Here is a 19,385-nt window from a genome sequence, read left to right as displayed (position 1 = left end):
TTTATTTCACCAATAAACATTTCTTTTCGCTTAAATTAAATCATAAACAGCCTCCCTCCTACCTATTGGCAGTTTGAACTTTTAATTTAAGCTAAAAGCAATGTTTATTTGCAAAATAAACATTTTTTTCTATTTTCTGACAGCAATAGAATGTATTTTGAGTTAAATAAATTACATGCATTCTTCTTCTTGCGTCAATTAATTTAATTCAAAATTTTTTTTGGCCTCCCTGTATAAATATTGATATTAATGTTTATAATACTGAATAGAGAATTGAACGCCTTTGTAAATGAGCTACAACACGAACCCATATTCCTATTTAAAAAATAATTACGTCATCACGCTCGGATGGATGACGTCACTAGTTTGAAATATATGCCAAGAAATTTAATTTAAAAATAAAAATCGACCTGTTTCGGGATTTTTCTCTAAAATCGTCCATTTTAGAGAAAATGAATTTATTCCATAATTTAGCCCCTCTCTGTATATCAGGAGACCGGCGACAATCTAACCAATAGTTTAGCAATAATTAAAATGTTAATTAAAAAATTTCGGTCGAAATAATAACCAGAAAGATTATGATACACCAGAATAACTATGATTTTCATATAAAAAAGCACTATACCTATTCAACGTACCTTACAGGATTGAAATTGGACCATTTGAGCGGTCTCAGGAATGTTATAAAGAAACAATTTTTTGGCTTATAAACAAATAGAACCCCTCAGAAAATATTAGATTAAATTAAATTAAGTTAACGCTGTTGAAAAGAGCACGGCTTCTGTGTCCTTTTCGAAGAAAAACAAATTGAATTGCGAGGAGTGATTCCAGGTATAACCGGTCAAATTTGACCGGCATTTGCGACAGAGTTATAAACAACAGGATTTTAATCTTTGAACCATTAGATACCTTTTAATTCCGGTCCTCTTTGTACATACAAATTTTCATATCTTCAAGACACTCATAACAAAAAAGATTTATGTAACTGTCACCAAATTATTTAATTATTGATAAATAATTACTTCCCTCAAATTTTAGTTGAAAATTAAAGATTTTGTTTGGAAAACCCGAATTTTCCGAAGAAAATTTCCGTCGAAGGAAATTGGAATAAATTATCAATGTGCAGAATTAAATTACTGTCAATTTTTATGTGAGTGTATTGGTTTAAAGTTAAAATTTTCGGAGTTATAGAGCAATAATAAAAAAAAAGATTTCGGAGCGCTAATTTGTTTATAAACAAAATAGCACACTTTCTGTGGACTTTGCACAGCTATATTACTAATATAGGAAATCTTAAGATTTGATTTCAGCATGTCCAGCAATAAAATAGCTGGTAATTAATTTTCCTTGTTTTTTACTAATTTTCCCAGATTATTACCTCACATCTTTCATTGAGTTGATGATTCATGTTGTGGACATTCTCAATTATTATATTTCTAATTTAATACTATTCTATCTAATTCCTCAAAACAAGCAAATTTCAATTAAACCCAGCTATATTATAATACCTTTTGATTTAGTTTTCCTTGCAAGAAATAAACAAAACACATCTAAACTAAACCTAACCTCGCTTTTGGCCATTCATTCATCTCCGTGTCAAATAATTTCGACAGTCGCCATATTGAAAGCGACTTGTTTTTGGTCGAAATTTGATTTAGAATCAGGGCCCAGGGAGAGTGTAGCCAAGCCCGGAAACCAGAGCAAAATATGGCCGCCCTCAGTGATCACTGGTTGCCCTAGTCGCACACAAAAATATAAATTTTACATAACTGTCAGTTGTAAAAAGAAGATTGAGGTTATATAGAAACATTGCAAAAAATGAAAAAATGCAAAATTATATTTTGATTAAATTAATGTTATGTTCTTTTATTAGAACTGCTTGTTTTGAGAAAGTCTGAAGTGCCTATAGATAGTGCAATATTGATTCGTAGAAAAAAGACGTTAATTCATAACAGAACAGAAACTAAATGAATCTGAACCAAATCATTGTAAACAAAATTCTGGTCTCATTATGGACGGGCTGCAGTGGAGCTTGCAATAATTGGTTGTGTAAAAATATCATTTGCTTCTTAAAAAGCTAAAACGGTATTGTGATAATTCTATAGAAAAGGTGAGAGTTGTCATTTAGGTTCGGATGTGTGGAAGATACTGGGAATAAGATAAGAAGCTGGTCAAAATAGTAAAGCAGAATACATAGCGTGGAAGGAGTTAGTATGGTTATTGTTAATGAAAAGTATAAGCATTTATCAGTTATTCTGCAGGTGGATTCTCCCAGGCATAAACTGTTGCTAGAAAAGGGGGAAGATCAGATGAGGATGCTGGAGCTAAACTGGTCTGTTACTTACAAGATTAGTTTTTGTGCTAATTTGCAAAATGTGTTTAGGTGCCTCTTTTAATACTAGTGACATAACCAGTGTTTAAACATGGATTAAAAAATAGTGTGTGTACTTTTATGTATGTAAGTTATACTTACAGTAGACGCCCTCTTAACCGACCGACCCTACACCTTTTTGGATGATACTATTTTTAGATTAGAGGTCATACAAGTTTCATAATTTGTCTTGTGAGTGATATTGTTAATTACATATGTATATACATATCAACATTCGTTTCACTTTATATTTTGACTTAATTTGTTTGAAAATGAATTGTGACCCATGGGAAAAGTTATAGCTGACGGACTATATGTACATACTACTTTTTTGTTTATAGATCATAAAATATATATATTTTTAATAGAGTTACATATGTAATGTCTTTCTGAGGGTGGTTTTAAAGATTTTCGGTTTAACCAACTTTTTGATTATCTGACCTATGGGCAGCTCCCGTCATGGTTGGTTAAGAGAGCGTCTACTGTATATATGATTTCAACTATTTCAAGGAAATAAATAGATTCAAAACAAACAGTTTATTTGTAATTTATTTAAATATTAAATTAAATTTTAATACTTACTACTTTCCAAAAAATTTCATTAAAAGAATAGCACAAATTAAAAAATTATAAAACATATTTTTACTAAAAACACCAATATATTTTGTTCACACTTTATTTCCACCGATACGTAACTTGAAAGATTTAGCAACTAACTTTATATTGTCTGTGTGCACAATAGTGCATACTGTTAGTTTTATAAAAAACTCACAACATTTTTCCCAATCGCACCTAATAACTTCAAAAATAGAATCAAGCTAGAAACATAAAGCATAAACGAACTTATAGGTGTTTAATTCAAAATGACAAAAAACATATAAACGTTTTTTGGACAGAAAAGTAATAGACCACTTGTGCGTTTAGATTTGTCAATTTTAATCAAAAGCTAAGTAATGACTGCTAGGTCTGTATGAATTTTTAAGTCTGTATTACTCATTATTCATCACGAATAGCTGGTGTATCAGAAATTTCAACACCTCTTCTTGGTTAATGTGGAAGAGACAGATAAAATTAATGGAACATTGCTGGAATAAAGCTTATGTTAAGTGATAGTCCATATTCTCCACTTACTGCGGTCACTTTATTAAGTAAGCAGTATCTGTAGGTTTTCATGTGATTCGGCTAAAAGAACTGTATCATCAGCGTATCTCAGGTTATTTATGATCATGCCATTAATTCTAATGCCTATGTTTATTTCATCCATTGTCTTACTTAATATGTCTTCCAAGTACCTATATATTAAATAATATTGGTGAACGTATACACCCTTGTCGAACACCTTTTTTTTTTCATTTCTATTTCTTCTGATGTTATGTCTTCTATTCTCACTACCGCTTTTTGGCCATAGTATAAGTATATAGTGAGCCTATAAGGGTCCGTTTTTCCTTTAGAAGTATGGAAACCTAAAAACTGTTAATTAATCAATCAATTGATATCGGCCCTGGACAGATAACGAAGTACAGGCATATTTGTGCTCTTCACAATTTGTTAGTTCTTGAGTGGTGAATCAATATCTATGAAAGATTTTTAATTTTTGCATACTGGTAAACAAAAGTATGTTACATCTCCTACTGTAAGTAAAACTGTAAACAATTTAAAATGATTGATTTAACATGTAGTGTTACCACTTTAAATTCTTAACCTGTCCAAATCAACCGGAAACAAAAAGCTGACAAGTTTCTTTGCTAGTGACATGTGAGCGACTTTACTAATTTGATTTTTAGGCATTAATATTTATTTTGAATTGACTTTATTTATTTTTAAATAAGAACACTTATATTAATTTAAATACACAGACTTACTTCATATTATTTATTTACCACACTAACTTACACGAACAATAAACACTTAATAGTATTTAATTTATTAGGAAATACTACACATTATCAAATCTAATTTATATTGTACTTTACAAAATTTATCTAATCAAAAATACCTCCAAATCGTACGCTCTGATACAGTATCTCGTCGTGGCTTTATTAGACTTCTCACTCATTCACAATCGTTGCCTTAAATACTATTTACAGTTTTTCTAGAACAAAAAGAATGATAGCGTCATTTACCTGTTAAAAGAGTCTCCCTTTGATTCTAGAATAAAAATAATATTTACATAAAATAAAGTAACGTTTACATGTATCCAGAAACTGGTGCCAGTCTCACTGGAATGCCAGTGGCATGAAAAATAGACCACCTTTCTATTCAAGACAGCGCTGGCAGACAGCTCTGGACTGGCGCAAAAAAGTGTTTACACTTGAACAAAACCCTATACAAGATGACTCTGCCACATCCTTGGTAGAGGAAGAAATTAGAATAATCACAAGAAACTTCCTTGATGGACAACGGATCATCCAAGTAACGAATCAAGACTGCTAAATACCCCTCCTGGATTTGAACGGTGACTGAAGAAACCATGGCCAACAGACTTAATAAATTAACTATTTATGTGAACTAATATAAAATATATTATACAGGAGAGTTGCCACATGGCAGCTTCTACCTCATGTGTTCAACATTCACACCATTTACTTATAGCTTCATGATCAGATGGTAAATTAAATTGTGTATTAAATAAAAAAAACGTCAAAATATTTTTTATACCTAAAGGTGGAGCAGAATCTATTTCCTGAATTTCAGTTATACAATTTTGATTGCTTATGGAAGATGTTTGTTGTCCTTTATATACTTTCTTATTTTGTACACCAATCCTTTTTCTCAGCGATTACAAATTCAATTCTTGTTCTGCATTACTTCCAATCATTGCAGGAAGTATTTGTATTGTATGATGACCATAGAGTTAAATATTAGCATAGAGAGAGTGTCATTCAGAGCGAAATGACGACACCATCTTTTTTATTTGGATTAGTGCTGTTTCACTCTTACGCATAGTAAAGCTGCTACAGTTGTCCTCCTCTTCCGTGCCTATGTTCACACTGAATGTCATTATAGATTCTCGATACAATGTGTTAGAAGGAGATGCAGCAAACCAGTCCCCTGAGATCTTGTCGTCAGGAAGCGCGGAATGTAGGCTCCCTCTATGTTAATATATACCTCTATGATGATGACCTGATACTAAAGATATAGGAAAAGTCAAACAATGAGGAATGCACATAACTTTCCCCTTGTTGCCATATTCTAAATTTGAAAAAATATATAGAGAATAGTCAGATTTTTTTGATATGCCACTCCTATTACAGCAAGCATTTCATTGGCTAGAATTAGTGACGAGTATAATATATGATGTCATGGTAACTGACGTCTGTCATAATATTGGAGGTTACATTTATAATGTCAAATTATTGTTTTCAATTTATATTTGATTTGTATAGTTTATATTTTAACAACGGTTTATTTTTTAAATAACTTTGGGTTATTTACATTTATAGATGGTTTTCTTGTATGGTAGGTTTAGTTAGGCATTAATTTTAAGAAATGTTGCTGGCTAAATGGGCACAGCTTCCAAAGGCCACAAAAGAAGAAGAAAAAATAAACAAACAAAAATCTTACATAACCTTCTATCTAAGCCTTCTATACTATAGGAAAACATGACTGACACTGGGTGCGTTCGGATGACCACAGCGGTTGGACAGCTGAGCTAGCAGTAGCTGTCAGACGTCACCGCTGGAAGTCAGCCGCTGAGAGATTTACTAAGCTTTCCCTATCAAAGCTGGATACAACCACTCAGCCGATTTCTGCTGACAGTCATCCGCTATGGTCGTCCAAACGCACCCACTTATACGCTCTGAACTTCGCTGGTGTCGCTCCTAGCGGATTACTAATTCAACTTTCACCAGTAATTTTTAAATTTATTATTTAATTTTATCGCTTAATATTTACAACGCAAAAAAGTAATTAAATTGTAATCGATTTTTTAAAAATTTTGCTAACTGTTTTAACATTCTCTTAATGAAATATTAATTTCTTACTTCAGATACATTCACAATTATCGTGTAGATGGCGCTTAGATGATTTATATCTAATTATAATTAGATATTACAAAATATTAAAAAAACTTAATTCAGTATTTAAACCGTAAGTATACTTAAGATAAAAATATATACCACAGCTTTGACCAACTAATATTTTTTCTAATTAATGTTTTTAATTTCAATTTTAAATTATTCACTTTGACATTTATGTCAAATTTCCAGTAAAGGTTTACAGACTTGTCACTACTGGCTCTCGCGATTTTTTAATTATCCCCTCTACCTATGAGCTCAGCGTATATTACAGATACAGTTGGAAAAATGAAAGGATAGGGCTTTTCATCGATTGTCATTTGTTTCGAGCTTCTGTCATGTGTCACACAATATTAATATATCTACGTCATACGTCTTTGGTTTGTATCATTGGTTATATCAATAACGTATGACGTAGATATATTAATATTATGTGACACATGACAGAAGCTCGAAACAAATGACTGTGAATGAAAAGCCCTATACCCATGAACGATCACATCAATCACTTAATTTATGTTTGTTGTCTTTTTCTAATAATAATAAACGTTTGTTATAGAAAAAGATAGGAAACACAAAATAAGTGATCGATGTGATCGTTCATGGGTATTCTTTATTTTTCCCACTGTAGTTATCTTTGTTTCACACTCTTAAAGACAAAGAGAAACAGTGTCACCTGTAGTTGCTGTGGTAAATACATACCGTCGAAAAAATGAAAGAATACCCATGAACGATCACATCAATCACATATTATTCAGATTATTAATAATCTATCTCTCTCATTTATTATTTATGAAAAAAAAAACAGCAAATACAAAATATGTGATTGATGTGATCGTTCATGGGTATTCTTTCATTTTTCCGACTGTATATGTTTTTATTTGGCAACAGCGCTTGTTTCCAAACTTAACGGTAGTGAAAAACTAATAAATGAGGAAAAAATTGTTGAATTTGCTTGCCGTCAAGTTTGTACGAGTACCAGTGGGTTATATTTCATTAAATATAATATGAAGTGCATGCCTAATTGTTTAACTTTTAGTTTATCATACTTTAACAATGAATTGGGTGGCTCTCTGATCCAATATAAGTACTGTTATTATTTCCACTAAAAATGGTTACAGGAACAATTTTTTAAATTTTTTGATTTGATTGATATGACACATTTTTAAAATTCTGATCAGTCTGACGTAGAGGACATTTTGTTTGAATAATAGGTTTGTTCTAGCAAACAGTCGAACTAGTCAGCAAACAGTTGGTCAGTGAGAGAACATAATACAGTTACGAGTGCTATCCCCTCTACTCGTGCTGGTCCACTATTCGCTAATGGTTTCAGACCGTTTGAAACTCGTGCTAGAACAAACTGATTGTAAGAAACAAATCACAATAACTGAATAAAACAGATTTTCCCACCTACCTCTATCCAAAGTATACATTTCCTGGCCTCATTGTAGGGAGCATAGTCATATTTTTTCTCCCTAGGGAAACAAAGTACTTTTAATCCCTAGGGAGTAAAAGTAAGTGATGTTGACGTCATACTATGTCATAGCATAGATGAAATAACTTATTGACACCCTATACTATTACTCTATTTTGTATTAGGTAAGTATCCATACATTTTAAATTTTATTTATAGATGTTGCAAAATGGTAAAAACAGTAAATTGTTATTTTGATTTAAAAATTTTTCATTAATAATTTGATAGTTATACTGTACCTACTTGTTAGTTTTAGTTCTCTAATAAATTTTGTTAGTTCTATTGTTGATTGAATACATAAATTCCTGTATTCAATTATGATTCATGTATTCAATCAACAGTTATATAAATATTTTAAAAATGGAAAAATGACTTATTTGAGGGAGGTGGAAAAATGTATAACATGGGAGAAGTGCCTTTTCCTCCCTTGAATGATTACTGTAGTAAACTAGTACACTTTATTCTTGGGAGGAAAAGGTGCACTTCGCTCTCTTGTTATACAAATATCTATAGGTGTTAAATTGGTGAATAAACAAAAAACCAATATAAATAATTAAATACTTTCGCTTTCTTCTCTAAATATTGTTGGTACAGCATTGCATTTTAATTTTCTGCTGCCATCTTGCCAACTTTTTTCCACATGTCAGAAGTAGTGTTCCTAAACATTCAAAAATTGAATACAATATTTTTTAATGATATAAATATTATAAAGAGAATGCATCAAATGCAAATACTCAATTAATTTTACTTGAAGAACTTACTTCACAAACAACAGCATATTTGTTTGGATCTTGTTTTAACCCTATATTTTTAATCCACACTTTCCGTCGTTCAGATTCTTTTGGGAAAGAATTCATTTTCACATTATTTTTCCCCTATCGACTTCGCAACCTTTTACCTTAGAAGAAGGCATTTTTCAACCTGAATAATAGTAATAGTAATTTAATATTTCTCGATCTATCTAGTTAAGTGAGGTTAAGGTTAAACTAGAGTAAACGAAAAATAAACAACTCATCATCTGTTTACCCCTTCCAAATTAATCCGGAAATCTGAGCAAAAGATGGCGGAGCCAATCAGCTTTTAGCGTATACGATGGCAACACTCTTCCAAGACGCACACTGGCTGGTGCCTCATTAATTTATCTAATTTGTCGCTTTTTTGTATAAATATGTGTGGGGCGTGGGTTAATGCTATTTTTATGTTAATATGCACATGCAGGAGAATTAACTTTTACAACTGGTACATTCTCTCGAAATGGAAAGTATGAAACCCTAAACAAACTTCTGAATGTATTGTTTCACCAACTAAATGCTGGCAACAATGAATGTAAGTACCTTATTATATAATTCATAACTACTTATTCATCTATTCGTAATTTTTCTTTGTATTTATGTAACATTTATCCTCTTCTTAATTGCATGCATTTCCACATAATAAAAAAATCAAGTTATGGCTGATCAATAGTGTAACCAACTTCAATTCAGTCGATTTCGGGACAATGCTGAAAAAAATACGTAAAATCCGGGACTTCTCATTGAAAATCGGGCCATTTGATTTACATAAGTATAGTACTTATTGATAGCATCATTTTATTGATTATTTAACATTTTTATAATTATTATTTTCAAACAACACTAAATTTTTTTAACAGGACGATAGGATGGGTTGTAATGATAATTACATTTTTGTTAATTTTTGACGTTTCGACTCCAACACGGAAATTGTTCTCAAAAAGGACAAATTAGTAAATCAACTGATGTTGAATTTCCATGTAAATAGAACCTTAAGTTAATATAAAAATATAATTATCATTATTTGATATTCATGTTTTTGAATCTTCTTTTCAGAAGACGATAATTAAAATACAGAAATGGGAAAAAGTCCAGAGTTTGAGTTTTCGTAGAACTATAGTACCACGATATAAAATGCATGCGTTTTGAATGTGGTATTAGTATTACCGTGTATTACACTCTAGAAATTGTCAACTTTTTTTCGTCCAACCAATTCAATTTGATGTGAATTCTTAGAAGAAAAATGTATTCAAAATTTCAAAACAGAATTTTACCAAAACGTTGAAAATTCGGATGGCCCGGAAGCCTTGTTAGGGACGCCGGAACACGAATTCGTAATTCGAGCCATGTCCCGGATTTTTCGGGCTAGTTGGTCACACTACTGATCAAGGATTTATGATGCACAGTATTTCTCAACTGTCTTTGTGGAAGCCACGCCATATTATTTTAGATTCAGATTCGTTTATTCATGTCAATAACACAAGTGTTTAACACATATGTCAAATAAAATTACACAAAGATTTGGACGCAATACAAATTAAAAAGATGCACAATACGACTAAGAGTATTAATAACATTAAATACTAACATTAAAATCACATTAAACTTGATTACATTAACAATGGACATTGCTTAAAGTCATAAAATCCTAAAATTTAAATGCAAGAAATTCCTCATTACTATAAAAACATTTTCTAACAAAATATCTTTAATTGTACTCTTAAACTGATTTAATGGAAGACACTTTAAACTATCTGGAAGTTTGTTGAAAAATTTAATAGCCCGGTATCCTGGCCCAGTTTGACACGGTTGACATGTTCTCATGGGTTTCAAAGTGCGCCCCTCCCCTCTTGATAAACATTAGGTTCTCAAGTATATATAGAGATGGAACAGTGAGAATTCTTAGGGACCTATATGCTTGCCTACAATCATCCCTATACCAAAGACCAGCAAGAACTCTAACTGCCTTACGCTGCCAACCAAAGACTGTCAACATTTCTGCTGAATGACCCCAGACTAAAATGGCATAGGCTAGATGAGACTGAAAAATTGCATGGTACGCTGTTATTAAGACTTTATGTGAAACATTAGATGCCAGATTCCTGAGTACAAACAGATTTTTTGCTAGCTTTTTACTTAGACTGTTGATATGTTCACCCCATTGAAGCTTGGGATCTAATAATACACCCAGAAATCTGACACTGCTCATACCATCATTTACATTCTGTGTGTCTCTGAGAGAAAAAACAGCTCTGTTGGTTTTTGCTGCATTGAGCAGTAGTCGGTTTACGCAAAACCATTCATTGGTCACTGACTGTGCAGACATAGAACCCTCAAGCGACTCCCCAAGTGTATCAGTTGTAAAAGACACTGTGGTGTCATCGGCGAAGAGTGTGTACTTTGCATTTGTGTTAATGCTCGTAAGGTTATTAGTATAAATTAGAAAGAGAATGGGTCCCAGAACAGAGCCCTGGGGAACCCCAATATTAACAACACTCTTCCCCGATAACACCCCAGAGACCCTCACAACCTGTGTTTTCTGTTTTCTAAGTAAGATTGAACTAGTTTTACACTGTAAGGACAGAAGTTGTATTTTTTGAGTTTTTGCAAGAGCATTCCATGATCTACACAGTCAAATGCCTTGCTCAAGTCACAAAACAGAACAGTATTAAACTGCAACCTATGAAAGGAGTCTACAATATGTGAGACCAAGTCCAGTATGCCAAGTACTGTGGATTTGTCCTTTCTAAAACCGAACTGAGAGTCTGAGAAATAGTTATTATTTTCAAAAAATGTGGTTATTTGTACTGCCATAGCTTTTTCAACAATTTTAGAGATTATTGGAAGCAGCGAAACAGGTCTATAGTTTTCTGGATTCTTAACGTCCCCTTTTTTATAAATTGGTGTAACAATTGCTTTTTTAAGGACTGATGGAAATTTATTTTCTTTAAAGCATAGATTTATTAGTTTAGTGAGTGGGCTTATAATAATATTTTTAATCATTTTAATAAGGTTAACATTAAATCCATATATATCATGGCTATTTTTAATCTTTAAGCTGTTTATTATATCCCTCGTTTGATTAAAGGTAATTTCAAGAAATGAAAAGGTGTTTGTATGATTGACATAATTAATTTTATTAATAAAGTCAATATTTAATTTTGAAATGTCTTTAACTATATTAGTGGCAATTTGGGAAAAATAATCATTGAACTGGTTTGGCGTGATCTTGTGATCTTCTAATGAAGACCCTGATTTTCCTCGATATTTGTTTATCATGTTCCACATGGTTTTCTGTGGATTTTTTGAATTTAATATTATTTGGTCATTTGACCTCACTTTGGCTTTCTTAATTTCATTTTTATATTGATTTCTGAATTGTTTAAGTATATGATGGTTATTATCATTTTTATGTTGCCTATAAAATTCTTCTAAAAATTTTAGATGTTCCCGCATTGCCTGTAGGTCATTTGTAAACCATGTGATTTTTTCAGATTGGTCTGATCTTACTCTATATTTTTTTTGTGAAAAAGATTCTAAAAAACAACTTTCAAGAATATTCATAAAGTGACAGAATTTTAATTCAACATCAGTGTTATCTTCATAGATAAAATCCCAGTTTACTTCCGATACTTTGTTGAAAAATATGTTCTTACCTTTTTCAGTTATAGGCCTAATAAGCATAGTTGTCTCAGTAAAACCTGTAACCTTTTTTTGAATCTCAAATTTGACAATCTGGCCTTTGTGATCTGAAAAACCAGTCTCAAAAACCTCAGCAGAGTACAGGGGCAATCCAGGATCCATGAAAATGTTATCAAGACACTTATTACCCCTTGTCGATTCATTTATAGTCTTGACTAGGTGAAAACCTTCAAGAACGCCTTGAAGTTTACGGGCACTTGCATTGTCAACAAGAAAGTCCACATTGAAGTCCCCAGCAACAAGGACTTGTTTATTTGGGCTTCATGTGTCTAGAACTCCTTCAAGAGAGTCCAAAAAGATGTCAAACGGGCCAGAGGGGCTATGGTATACTGCTAAAACTAACAAGTTAAAATATTTTAGACATATACAACAATATTCTATACAAAAATCAATTATAAAAGTGTCATTATTAACAACATTAAAACATATAGTATTTTTGACGAAGATCGCAGAACCCCCTCCTCTATTTTGTGACCTTGCCGTGTAGTTGGCCAATCTGTAGCCCTCAATATGGACTGTTTGGATTTCCTCGTCTGCCAGCCAGTGTTCTGTAAGGCATAGAATGTCAACATTCTTGTCCTTGATGCATGCCTCCAAGAGACCAATCTTATTTCTCAGTGACTGCATATTGAGATGAAAAACACTAAGAGGTATTGGAGATTCACTTGAGTTTATATCTTCTTCATCTTTTGTCCCTGGTGGCTCTGAATATTCATAAAATGGTTGACTGAGATCCCAATTGGCCAAAGGGACGTATCAACAATTTCATTTGCCTGATCTGTGGGAACTCCTAGCTTGAAGGAACTTCTTTGATCATCCTTTTTAGTGTACATTTTCTGGCAAATAAACCCTGCTTTCATTCCATTCTCCATTAAATGAGCCTTAACGGCTGCCGAGTCCACTGAGGGATGGAAGCCGGTTACAAAGAACCAAGTTTTGGGGGATGGTGATTCAGCTACCTTGAGTGTTGTGACACTTGCAGCTGTGCCTCTGATTGGTGCCGGTCTACGATTTTTAGGGGCTGCTCTCTTTCTGTTTTGGACAATGGTCCAACCTTCAGTAGTTTCACTCTCATTGGTATTTGTTAACTGATGTTTTTGAAGTTGAGATATTTTGGACTCAGAATTATTGATTTCCGAATCCGAAATCTGTTTTGTTTTTGTTTTATTTGTCATATCGTTGACGTTGACATTATTGACTTTGACTTTTGGCAAATCCATTGCTACCAACTGTTGTTCGTTGCATTCGATTTTCGTTTCCATCTGCTCCGTTTGATCCGGTTTCAATGCGCCGGCGCCTGAGACATCATCGTCAGCGTGAGAGGATATGATGAAGGCAGGCGAAAGGTGCGGGGAAGAGGACGAAGGATGTTTACCTTTCTTTGAGCGTGAAGTCTCCGGTTTTTTTATGGCATTCTCATACTTTTTCTTCCACAGATGGGCATTTTCCTGTAGAATCTTGTTTTTGTCAGTTAATTCATCCACTAACCTTCTCAAATCTTTTATGTTCTCTGGTGTTACATTTTGGCTATCTTTGTCTTCTTTAACCACCGATGTGAAGTTATCCATAGATTCCATCCATAGATTTTTTTTTCAAAATATCGCAAAAATACTGGGACAATAGTACTACCAAGCAAGTATATTATTAAATTAAAGGAAACCAATAGTAAAACTTATACTTAATATAAAATTTTATATTAAAACCAATTTTCCACACTTTGCAGTTCATATTCTCAAAAAGCGAAGAAATACACTTTTTATTTTGGATTTTAATTTTCTTTATGAAATAATGCTTATTAATAAACAACATATCCAAAAATTGAGGAGGAGTGTTTTCACTTAACAGAAAAAATAAATTTTAAAGATTGTATGAGTGCGATTCTTATGGAGGAAACATGTCTTTGTTAAACACCGCAAAAACGGATAATACACTTTTTATTTTGGATTTTATTTTTTTTTAAGAAAGTATGCTTATTAATAAACAACATATCCAAAAATTGAGGAGGAGTGTTTTCACTTAACAGAAAAAATAAATTTTAAAGATTCTATGTGTGCGATTCTTATGGAGGAAACATGTCTTTGTTAAACACCGCAAAAACGGAGAATACACTTTTTATTTTGGATTTTAATTTTTTTTAAGAAAGTATGCTTATTAATAAACAACATATCCAAAAATTGAGGAGGAGTGTTTTCACTTAAGAAAAAAAATAATTTTTAAAGATTGTACGTGTGTGATTCTTATAGACGAGACACATGTCGTAGTTAATCACCTCAAAAACGGAGAAATACACTTTTTATTTTAAATTTTAATTTTTTTTAAGAAAGTATGCTTATTAATAAACAACATATCCAAAAATTGAGGAGGAGTGTTTTCACTTAAGAAAAAAAATTATTTTTAAAGATTGTACGTTTGTGATTCTTATGGACGAGATATGTCGTAGTTAATCACCTCAAAAACGGAGAATACACTTTTTATTTTGGATTTTAATTTTTTTTAAGAAAGTATGCTTATTAATAAATAACATATCCAAAAATTGAGGAGGAGTGTTTTCACTTAACAGAAAAAATAAATTTTAAAGATTGTATGTGTGCGATTCTTATTGAGGAAACATGTCTTTGTTAAACACCGCAAAAACGGAGAATACACTTTTTATTTTGGATTTTAATTTTTTTTAAGAAAGTATGCTTATTAATAAACAACATATCCAAAAATTGAGGAGTGTTTTCACTTAAGAAAAAAAATAATTTTTAAAGTTTGTACGTGTGTGATTCTTATAGACGAGACACATGTCGTAGTTAATCACCTCAAAAACGGAGAATACACTTTTTATTTTGGATTTTAATTTTTTTTAAGAAAGTATGCTTATTAATAAACAACATATCCAAAAATTGAGGAGGAGCGTTTTCACTTAAGAAAAAAAATAATTTTTAAAGATTGTACGTTTGTGATTCTTATGGACGAGACATGTCGTAGTTAATCACCTCAAAAACGGAGAAATACACTTTTTATTTTGGATTTTAATTTTTTTTCATAAAGCATGCTTATTAATAAACAACATATCCAAAAATTGAGGAGGAGTGTTTTCACTTAAGAAAAAAAATAATTTTTAAAGATTGTACGTGTGTGATTCTTATAGACGAGACACATGTCGTAGTTAATCACCTCAAAAACGGAGAAATACACTTTTTATTTTGAATTTTAATTTTTTTTAAGAAAGTATGCTTATTAATAAACAACATATCCAAAAATTGAGGAGGAGTGTTTTCACTTAAGAAAAAAAATAATTTTTAAAGTTTGTACGTGTGTGATTCTTATAGACGAGACACATGTCGTAGTTAATCACCTCAAAAACGGAGAATACACTTTTTATTTTGGATTTTAATTTTTTTTAAGAAAGTATGCTTATTAATAAACAACATATCCAAAAATTGAGGAGGAGTGTTTTCACTTAAGAAAAAAAATAATTTTTAAAGATTGTACGTTTGTGATTCTTATGGACGAGACATGTCGTAGTTAATCACCTCAAAAACGGAGAAATACACTTTTTATTTTGGATTTTAATTTTTTTTCATAAAGCATGCTTATTAATAAACAACATATCCAAAAATTGAGGAGTGTTTTCACTTAAGAAAAAAAATAATTTTTAAAGATTGTACGTGTGTGATTCTTATAGACGAGACACATGTCGTAGTTAATCACCTCAAAAACGGAGAATACACTTTTTATTTTGGATTTTAATTTTTTTTAAGAAAGTATGCTTATTAATAAACAACATATCCAAAAATTGAGGAGGAGTGTTTTCACTTAACAGAAAAAATAAATTTTAAAGATTCTATGTACCGTAAAATGGGGTGAGATTGATCTCCCGGGGTGACATTGATCATTTGTCGTTGTATCACATATATGTAGATACAACCGGCAACAATGTAAAATTGTTTCTGGGCGTGGCACTATTCGTTTCTTGGATCTTGACTATGATCAGTTCACGTCGTTGTTAGTTTGCAATTGGCATTGGGAAGAAGTTCTGTGGCTTTGAAATTAACCATAATTTTTGGCCTATTTTTATAGTTTGTGTACTTTTGATGGTAGAGAAAGAACAGAGGTAAGCTCGCTATTTCTAGTGTTATAAAATTATTTTGTATGGTTCTGTAATAATAATTTTAAGTATCTAGCATTTTAACTAACGCCAGCTTTTTTAAGATGGCGGATAATATTGAATGGGGTGACATTGATCAAGTGATCAATCTAACCCCAAGTTACGTATTTTCCAGAAATTAATTTATAATTTTTGTCACAGATTTAAGAATATCAATCACAATGGGAAGAACGTACAAAAGACAATTAGGCAGTAGAACATATGGCAATTTTAATGAAGAACAAGTTAATCAGGCGCTGCACGATGTATTGGAAAATGGATTATCGCTAAGAAAAGCCGCAAAAAAATACAATTTGTCCTACGGAACTTTAAATAACAAGTACCATGGAAGGAAGATTAAGAAAACAGGTGGACAATCTGTATTCACATAATATGAAGAAGAAGTAGCCATTATAGAAGTAGCCATTTTAACGTGTGCAGATTAGGGATATCCTCTAAGTGCAATGGATTTGAGAATGTGCGTCAAAAGTTTTTTGGACAAAACTGGTAGAAGTGTATCTAGATTTAAGAAGAATATTCCTGGAATTGACTGGGTAAATAGCTTGTTGAAGAGACACGGAGGTATTGCTGGTAAAAGATTAGCAACTAATATTAAAAAAAGCCGAGCAGAAGTATCTCCGGACCTGATTAAAAAATACTTTGACAATTTACAACAAACGATTGAAAATGTTCCAGTTGAAAATATTTTTAATTACAACGAGTCCTACGTCTCAGGTGATCCCGGAAAAAATTATGTAAATATCTACCGAAGAATATCTACCTATGTCTGTCAGGTAAAAGGAGTTTTAGAAGGAGAAGAAATCGAAGTTCAAACTCTTAAATCAGCAGGATCGAGGAAGATTTTCAAAATAATTGAAAATGGCATATCCACTGTTCCCTTCAAGGAAGTAGTTGCGTTACTACCAGATCCAACACTTGAGACGATTTCTGATAGGATACAAAAATATAATTTTCGCGGAGAAATTAATATAAAAGAATGTTAAATCAAATTTCCTTTTTTTTTATAAATTTTTCTGAATTACATTTTTAGTTGTTAAAATATGTCTTTTTTTGTATAAATAAAGAATAGTAGAATAAAAATAGTGTGATCATTCTCACCCCGCATGATCAATCTCACCCCTTTGTAAAAATTCGAAAAACTGTCTGACCGAATTAGTCAGGGTTAAGATTGATCATATTCTATTTAAAAGCACTAATGTTTCATGCTATAAAATCATCATGATCAATCTCACCCCAGTCACGGGTCTAAGATTGATCACCCTTTTTTTATGAGATAAGTGGATTTTCTTAATAATTAAAACAAAACTAGTGTTAAATCACTACTCTTTAGATATTAATGTAACACGTGAAGTGTTTGAATATAGAACAGTAACAAAAACGTTTAAAATATAAATAAAATAAAGTTAAAATTGATCAATCTCACCCCATTTCACGGTATGCGATTCTTATGGAGGAAACATGTCTTTGTTAAACACCGCAAAAACGGAGAATACACTTTTTATTTTGGATTTTAATTTTTTTTTAAGAAAGTATGCTTATTAATAAACAACATATCCAAAAATTGAGGAGGAGTGTTTTCACTTAAGAAAAAAAATAATTTTTAAATTTTGTACGTGTGTGATTCTTATAGACGAGACACATGTCGTAGTTAAACACCTCAAAAACGGAGAATACACTTTTTATTTTTGATTTTAATTTTTCTTATGAAAGAAATTAAACCATTAATAAATAACATATCCAAAAATTGAGAAAGATTGTTTTATTTTTTTTATTTATTAGATATTCAAAAATTGAAGAGCGTTTATAGTTAAAAAATTTGCATGTTGGCATATATACTAAGTACTTTGAATAAAAAGTGCAACACCTCTGATTTCAACGGATTTTATTGAAATTTTCACGGACGTCGTAATGGAGTTAACTCATTACTAAGTAACTTTTTTAATTGTTTTATAAAACTTTTTTTGAATTTTTTTTTTAACTATTTAAGCTTATAAAACTTATTTATTGGTTTTTTGGATATTAATGTGATGATTAATAATATTTTTAGTGTGGGAAACACTCCCTTTATTTTTATTTGACTAGTATTCTTGTGAATTATGATTTACCCAACCATTGTACCATTAGCTGTTAAACTCTTATTGAATAATTATTATTACTCATAAAAGAATTTACCTAAGCTTGTATGCAATCTGCCGGTATAATACCATTTTTGAGAAATGACAAAACCGATTTCTTTTGAAAGTATTGATCAGCTTAAAGAAAATCTTGGTTATTTATTACTTATTCAAATTTTAGTTTTCTGCATTTTTGAAATGAATTTAAATAAATGACAAATGCCATAGTCTAATCCTACTTTTAGAGGGGCATTGTATTCATATTGTAGCTGATTAAATATATTCCTACACCTAGCTTTAACCGCCCAGGTAGTTTGTTATTAATCACCCTTTATTTTAAGAGATTAGTTTTTGAACAGTACTTTTGTAACTTTCCAACCCATAGGATTAAGGGATTTAACATGTTTCTGCTAATAACAATAATTGTTCGAAAACCTATAAAATCTCTGATAGAATACTTTTATTTAGTTTTAAACTCTGTTGTTGTACGGAATCTTCGCGACAGTCAGGTGCTTTTCTCGGGCGTTTAGTCCATCTTATTAAATTTATTTCTTTACTTTCGCAATTTTTTTATAATCAGTTTTGTCACTGTAGTGTCTGTACTTAGTATTTACGTTAGTTTATGTGTAGTGTAAAGTGACTTATTATAGAAAAATAAAGTTCAAGTCGTCCTAGATCACACCAATCAAAAGAATTAGGATCTCCTTCCTATGGTAATACTCCACTTGGCTCTAAACCTCACATCCCAGTCAGTCTAGTGT

General features: G+C 31.5%; 1 protein-coding gene and 1 long non-coding RNA gene across 3 annotated transcripts in view; one reads left to right on the top strand and one right to left on the bottom strand.

Moving 5' to 3' along the window:
• Nucleotides 1-4,228: 4,228 nt before the first annotated feature.
• LOC126892722 (uncharacterized) lies at nt 4,229-8,764 on the bottom strand. The gene is made up of 2 exons (XR_007700980.1): nt 8,623-8,764; nt 4,229-8,519 (listed from the first exon to the last, which is right to left on the bottom strand). It is a non-coding gene; the product is annotated as an uncharacterized LOC126892722 (long non-coding RNA).
• A 168-nt stretch (nt 8,765-8,932) lies between these two features.
• The window catches only part of LOC126892721 (uncharacterized), a 48,602-nt gene continuing 38,149 nt past the window's right edge, over nt 8,933-19,385 (top strand). For both annotated transcript variants that reach the window (XM_050662358.1, XM_050662359.1), the window contains exon 1: nt 8,933-9,187. The gene's annotated coding sequence lies outside the window, so the exon portion shown is untranslated. The remainder of the gene's footprint in view (nt 9,188-19,385) is intronic.

The sequence above is a fragment of the Diabrotica virgifera genome, chromosome 9 (genome assembly GCF_917563875.1).
Source record: "Diabrotica virgifera virgifera chromosome 9, PGI_DIABVI_V3a".
Classification (NCBI taxonomy): domain Eukaryota; kingdom Metazoa; phylum Arthropoda; class Insecta; order Coleoptera; family Chrysomelidae; genus Diabrotica; species Diabrotica virgifera.
The sequence above is the reverse complement of the archived record's forward strand: the minus strand, read 5'-3'. Positions and strand labels throughout refer to the sequence as shown.